Consider the following 7,500-nt stretch of genomic DNA (forward strand, 5'->3'; position numbering starts at 1 on the left):
CTCTCTCTCTCTCTCTCTCTCTCTCATTTTCCATAGCAACCTCTTCTCCTCCCTCCCTCCTCCATCTTTCCTTCCATCCCTTCCTCCTCTCTCCTCTCTCTTTCCTTCCATCCCTCCCTCCTCCCGCTTTCCTTCCATCCCTTCCTCCTCCCTCTTTCCTTCCATCCATCCCTCCCTCCCCTTTTTCTCCCTCCCTGCATCCCCCCCTCACTCTCCTTCCCTCCCTCCGTCCCTCCCTCCCCTTCTCTCTCCCTCCCCTTCTCTCTCTCTCCCACCCCTCTCGATCTCTCTTTTTAATGCGTTTTACATAGCACTGAAACAATGCAATACCAGCCACACGTTTACTTGTGTATCCCGGCGAGTGTTTCCCATTTACCGGCGCGGATTACGAGAATTATATGCATTGAATAAAATTAGAATTTCCATATCGACGACCCTGGTTTTCCATTATGTTTTAAATCAGTTTAACTGCAAGATATCGCCGGCCGTCGACCAGGGCGCCAGCGTAAGCACAGATTGAAAATGCTTGTGGCCCTTGGCGGAGAAATGTGTGCCAGTTAGTGATTTTTTATTATTTTTTTAATGGGACGCGTTGAGTCGTTTAGTTTTCGAGGTTATTGTCTTTTCGTTGATTGGTCAACGAGATCATGCCTTTGCACGTGATTGGCTTACGAGCTTTGGTTTTTCCAGCTCCTCGGCCAATTAGCTGTCAGCGCGCCATTACTCGACTCACTTGTTTCCCAAAGTCGCTCTTTTTTCAAATCTGTTTTCCCTTCGTTACGATTGGCTACTTCAGCAACATCGAGGCGCGTGTTATTAGGTTAGGGGGTTTGTTTTGCTGCGTGGGGGGAATTAGAAATGAGGTTCGCAAGGTCGTTTGGATCCTTCGAATTGATTTCTGAATTCTGCTTTTTTTCCTGCTCGTTCTTTTCCTTTCTTTCTTTCCTTTGAGTGAATGAAATAGTTTTTACGGGGCTGTTGCGAGTGGCGTTGCAGAGCCCGGGTCGCGCAGCTGGTTTTACGCGGGAACGATTATTGGAGGCGCATTGACAGTATTAAAATTTTAGCAGGACGTTCTAATGACATTAGCAGGACGCGAAATGCCAATCCCGGCGACATTTTATGGAGGCACTGACAACAGCGCTTTTCAGAGACATCTAGTGGCGGGATTTTACACAAAGGTCGACCAGATTGCGAAGCGGAATTCGTGTGTTTATCTTCGTAGTCATAGTCTTATTGCTACTTTTTGTATTTTATTTACTAATTTCGACTCATTTTTCAAGAATTTTAGCCTGGCGTATGTATTACGAATACATTACTCGCGCAAATTACTTTCTCTGTGGATCCAGAAATGGCAGTTCCTTGAAGAAGCGCTTTCCTTTGCGCACTTGTCCACTTTATCCTTAATTATCCTTAATTCCGAGGGGTTGAGTTAACGACCGAATCACCACCCTTGTTGTAACGATTGACTATTATATAAAAAGGGTGTTCTCTTCCCTGCCATAAAAGTTCTGCAAAATAATTCCCACGATGGGATTTTAAAGTATCGAGCTATTGCTCCAACATGTCCATTACGCAAGAAGATACAAGAAACAGGGCTTTTCGGTCTTTCAAGTGTGCTAGAAATATCTTCACGCGAGAAAGTAGGAGATTTTCCTCTGCCATATTGCCAATCAGAAGAGAATCGGACACTTCGAAGTCCTGCAATGCGATTTGCCAGGTCGGTAAGTATCCCCAGAAAGCCTTTGTTGCCACAGAAGCCTTGCGCAAGTGTCACTCCTTTTAGACTTACCGGGGAAACAAGACTAGTCCCCTACCCCTCCCCCCCTTCCAGCCCCTCCCCTTTCTTGACACGCCCCTTTTCCAACCCGCCCCCTATTCCGAATAACAAAGAACGGATCAAGGCCGTTTGTCTCCATCAGGTAAAATTGGAGTTTGGAGAGAAGCCAAGACGAGAATTTATGGGACATTCTTTATAGATGAGGAACGTGTGCGTGTCCGTCCAACCCCCTTGTGACTGCGCCCATTCAACCATACACGAATGTCAGTACGTGTCACCTTTTTCTTCGCGCCGTGTTCATTTTCCAAAAAAGGACCGGGAAACCTGCGTCACCGGGGCTTCCATATTGCTCTGTGGCTTTCCGGGGTCGTCGGCAAGTCCATGTTTGAGGCAGAAGTGACTCACTCTTCTCTCGGAAGATTCGGTGACTCTCACTTGGCGGGGTTGGTGATTCCGTGTAATCCAAGGAAAATGGAAGTTTAGGGACAAAAGGGAAAGCCGAGAGGAGAAACAGTAGATTCGGCCCAAATGGACGCAGCTGAAAACTCAATTAAATCAGTGTTAAATCAAACACGGGAGCGAAGGGTTGCAGAAAACACTCCCGGCAGCAACAGCACTCGACGCCAAAAGCGCCCCGTGCAACATTTTCATTGCAAAATATATTCGTCAGTGTATATGCAGGAATGACTTTTTCCGAGGGAGACATCTGTTCCGCCGACCTGCTAAACCGCCCGAGTTCCGCGTTATGTGCAAAGTTGTATGAAATATCGGTATTCTTTGGCAAGTCAAGCCTCCGAAAGATTTAGAAATGAACGATTACACTTGTCCCGGCAAGAGTTAGCTCCTCTCATGGTCAGCAATTGTCCAGGGCGCCCTGCGGAAGGAGGTCCGTACGGGCGTAGATGCGGGCTGATAGGGCGAGCGGGGACCACAAGGGACGGCGGGGCTTGACGCCGGAGGGCCGGCTGGACGCTGTTCATCAAGATAGGGACGGGAAGCTAAAATGGCAGATGTGGGGCGGGATGATAAATACATCGGCAGGGGCTGCCGGTCCAGGTCCAGGGGTCATAGCGCGGTTCGGATAATAAATAAAGGGATATTTGCGGTCTGTCTCGGGGGTCGGGAGATTCATAGCCGCCTTCGATGAAAGTTTCATGAGTCATCAAAAAAGGAAAAAAATAGTTAGGATATTTCACAACCGCGAACTTCCCGCTGACTCCCGTCGTGCATCAAGGACTATCTTTCGACGGCCGCGATTCCTGCATAGTTTGCGATGCCTGCTGGCGGCGCATTGCCGGAAGCCCCCTAACTCTAGGGGCGAAGGAACAGCCCTTGCCTGGCGCGAAGGGAAGGAGCAGGGTGGGAGGCTCACCCTGCCGGCGGCGCGTCTTCCCATGTACTGTGGCGACGGGGCTCCAGAGGCGGTCGCTGGCCGGGCCTGGCATCGCGGGGGCTGTCGCCACGCGGTGCCGTCTGCCAAGTCTTGTCGCCATAACCTCTCCCCTTCGCCCCTCTCCCTCGCTTCTCTTCCCCCATTCCCTCCCCCTTCTTTCTCTTTCTTCCTTCTCCGCTGCCCTTTCACCCTCAAAGCATCGCCCTGGCCGTCCCCTCCTCTGTGTAGGTGTCTGAGAACCCGAGACTAGACAAATAATTAGCGTATGGTTTTAGCGGACCGTGTCTGGGGAGCCTTTTGTGCTGGAGAGCCTCGGCGGCGGGTCAGCATACATATGGCAGGAAGGGGAGCTATTGTGTGCGGGAGTGGATCGCCGCCGCCGAGGGGGGCGGCACTTGCACATTTATGTAATTATCAGGGCATGCTGACACACTCTTAACACACACACACACGCGCACACACGGTGTATGTATATATATATATATATATATATATATATATATATATATATATATATATAGAGAGAGAGAGAGAGAGAGAGAGAGAGAGAGAGAGAGAGAGAGAGAGAGAGAGAGAGAGAGAGATTTATAGTTATAGTAATTTATTCATTCATATATATTTTGGCTATGTGCACGTAAATGGGCTTGTATACATACTTAAGTATCCCTGTCCTTCCCCCCCACCTACGAGTGCATGGCCTCCTTCCAACCGTCCCGTCTCCGCCTCGCCTTCCCTCCCTTACTCCCTCCCTTCCTCCTTCCTCCCTCCCTCCTTCCTCCTTCCTCCCTCCCTCCGCCGCACCTTCCCTCGCGCATCGGCCGGGCGCGGAAGACGAGGATGATAATAAGAACGAAGGAAAACGCGGTGTTTCTTGGAGACTCGCCAGGTCCTAGGATTGGAGGGAAAGGGAGGGAGGAGGGGAGGGGACGGGTAGGAGGGGGAGAGGGAGAAAGGGAGGGAACGGGTAGGGGAGAGAGGGGTAGAGGGAGGAGGGGAAGAGGGAGAAGGGAGGGCTCGGAGGAGGAGTGGTAGGGAGGAGACAGGGAGAGGGGAAGGGGAGGGGGCCATCGCCGTCTTTCTTGTGAGATGAATCTGAGTGATTGGCAAGTGATAGAAGGCGACATTCCCGCTCTCTGCTTTTAAACTTTCCATTTAGTTTATCAAGTTTATCATCTTGAGGCTTCATCGATCTTTTTTTTCCTACCCCCCTCCACCCCCTTTTAGACGATGGAGATTCGGCGATAATTGATGATTAAAGATGAGGTGTTTGGCGGTTTGGAGAAAGGTTGCCTAGTCGAGGGGAAAATATAAATTTAGTTGATGGAAACGCCGGGTTAAGTCTTTCTAAAATGTGAAAGCCTCTTAGGTGGGATCAGATCTACTTGGCAGGAAATGATAAAGATACAGTTATTTCTTTAACCTCTTGAGACGGTTTATTTTGGGGGGTTGTACTTGTAGTTTTGCCACAGAAACGTTTTTTATTTCCATTATTGTTTTTTTTTTATTTTTTATTTTTATTTTTTTTTTACTGGATGTAATTGTTTTTTTCCCCAGACTTTTTTTTTTGGGGGGGGTAATATTTTCTTTTTTTTTCCTAGAGATGTTCTATGTTTCACAAGTGTCCTTTATTTGCCAGACTGCACTTGTTTTACTCCCGACAGACGGTCTTAATTCCTAGGCTGTACTCCATTTTCCCCACAAACGGTCTTCATTTCTCAAGCTGTACATTCCCTCCCCCCCCCTCACAGATGGCCTTGATTTACCAGGCTGTGCTTGTTTTTTTCCCCACAGTCGGTCTTTTTTCCCCACAGCCGTTCCTTATTCCCCAAGGCTGTACCAGCGTCCGGCCACAGGCGTCGGCCTCTCCAGTGGGGGAAATCTGGTGAATGTTTTATGTTGTCTATTACTTTCAGCTCATTTCGAAGCTTACATACGGTTTCCGAGGCTGAAAATTGAAACGAAACGGCTCTTTTAGCTTTTGAATTACACAATTAGTGCACAATGGGGAAAGCTGCCACCCGTTTCATTGGTAGATATATATGTATACGAAGGGAATTTTGATTCTGTTTGGATAGGTGATTAAGAGTTAAGCATTTCTCTCTATACCTCGCTGTCCATCTGCCTATCTGTATGTCTGCCTACCTGTTTGTCTCTCTGTCTGTGTTAATCTGTCAATTTATGTGTCTATTGATTTATCTGTTCCTATCTACCACTTTGACTGTTAGGCTATCTTTATGTATCTGTTTCTATCCATCAATTTAGTGTCTATTTTTTTCCATCTACATGTCTCCCACTGTCTCCTTGTCTATTTTTTATGCACATGAAGGCGAGGATTACACTGACGAGAAACTTGCAAAGTGGACTCCTTAGCCCAAAAGAGTGCATAGATGTCAAGTGTCGCTAGCCGAATATTAAAACTTTTTTTTCACGTATATCATAACCATATAAACTCAGTCTGAAAAGTATACGTTTTATGTAGATGCAATTATAATACATAAAAAAAAAACATTCAGGAAAGAGGTAAATGCAAATACGAAGAAAGATAAAGTTTTATTCCCGACCACTTTGTTACGTGTTGTGGTCATATATGTTAACTTAGATTTGTAGATAAAGAATTTATAATTTATATTTACTTCCTCATTATAACCATAACTAAAACTGATATAACTCATAGTATAAAAAAATTTCCATTGTATTACCTGAATGTAGAATTATATAACTCATAGTATAAATATCTTTCCATAGTATCACCTGAATGGTGAATTTAAGCTGTAGGATTGCATGCTATAAGGATATATAGGCCTACCAGAGATATCTCAAGCTAATATTTTATTAAGTTCGCATAGTGTAACTAAGCTTACCCATCGTCCTTGCCTTGCCTTGAAGAAGCGAATGGTGTATCTGGTTGGCATACTAATGGTCAAAGCCTGATGTAGGACCAGATCACTAAAACTACCCCATGACATTTATTCATTATATAAAAAACATGGCTCTCATTCTTTGGTTTCAAAAATGTCTCCAGTCTCAGATGATGATTGTAGGATAACAGTATGGACACGGAGTTGCTTTTGTGAGTTCCCTACTATGAATTTGAGGGAATAGTAAATATTATCAGTGTTCTGCCATGCCAAGATAACCATATGTGTCTGAGAATGGGAATTACGAAGATGATAAGTAGGAAATATAAAGATGTATTGAAAAAATAAGAGAAGGATATATAGGCTCCCAACTTTGATTACAATGCAAAGAACTTTAATCGTATCATTTTGGTATGGATATGAATGCGAAATGTAAACAAATAGTGGTCATCATTATAATTCCATCGTTTTTCCTTAATAATGTGTACTTTCTTCGTTGTAGGGTTTATATGCATTACAGTAACAAAATTTAGATTAACATACAGCTCGAATTTATTGAATTCATGTGTAGATAAACCACTTGAATAAACGGCTAGCGACACCTGGCATTTCTTCACTCTTTTGATATAGAGTTGGTAAAATCGCGTCCCGGCGACCCGTGCATGCAGGGAGGCCGTTGACACCCCCCCCCCCCCTGTGCTCGGCTTTGCCCGACCTCCATTCATTAAAGAGAAACATGGTTGGAAGGAGGAAATGAGTAATGATGAGAAGGAACGGGGAAACGTGAAGCGAGAGGGACAAGGAACGGAGAAAGAACAGAGGGGAGAGAAGGAGCAATTGAAAACTTCTTGCAGGTTTTCCCAGTGGCTACCGAGTGTTGACCAGAACTCTCAAGTCTTTAATTACAACTTGTAACAGCCGCCAGGACGGCCAACACTCCAGGCCGAGGAGTCCTAATATGACTTCTCTAGTGGAGACGCCCAGCCCTTTTCGGCGGGCGGGGAAGGACTGAGTTCGAGTTCGGGAAAAAGAAATGAGGATCCTCGGGGAGGGATTATGGCAACAGCGCGTCTTCGGGCGGGAAATGAAAATATGCTTGTATTTTTCTCTCTTTCTGTTCGATGGAATCAGTTTTGGGTTTAGTTTTTTTTTTTATCTTATTCTCGACTGTTTTCTGTCTTTTTTTGTAAGATGTGTTCGCAGATACGAACGGTCCTCTATAACTGCATTTATTTCATATTTTCTCCCTTCTCTTTCTTTTCCCTCCCTTTTAACTCCTCAATATCGCAATCTCCCTCACCCCGTATTAAAAAGACAAACAAAATATCCCCTCTTCTTTCTTCCCCTCCATTTTTTACTCGTTCCCGAAACCACAATCTTCCCCAAGTTGGCCCGAAGACGCGAGCCCAAAAATACCCTCCTTCCGCCATCATCGAGAGCGGAGCAGCGGCAAAGAAAGGCAGCGGCGC

At 45.9% G+C, this 7,500-nt stretch overlaps 1 protein-coding gene across 1 annotated transcript in view; it reads left to right on the forward strand.

Annotated features, from left to right (window-relative positions):
* The window catches only part of LOC113813001 (extracellular serine/threonine protein CG31145), a 24,922-nt gene that overhangs the window by 7,662 nt on the left and 9,760 nt on the right, over positions 1–7,500 (forward strand). The gene's annotated exons all lie outside the window — the stretch shown is intronic.

The sequence above is a fragment of the Penaeus vannamei genome, chromosome 15 (assembly GCF_042767895.1).
Source record: "Penaeus vannamei isolate JL-2024 chromosome 15, ASM4276789v1, whole genome shotgun sequence".
NCBI classification, from domain to species: domain Eukaryota; kingdom Metazoa; phylum Arthropoda; class Malacostraca; order Decapoda; family Penaeidae; genus Penaeus; species Penaeus vannamei.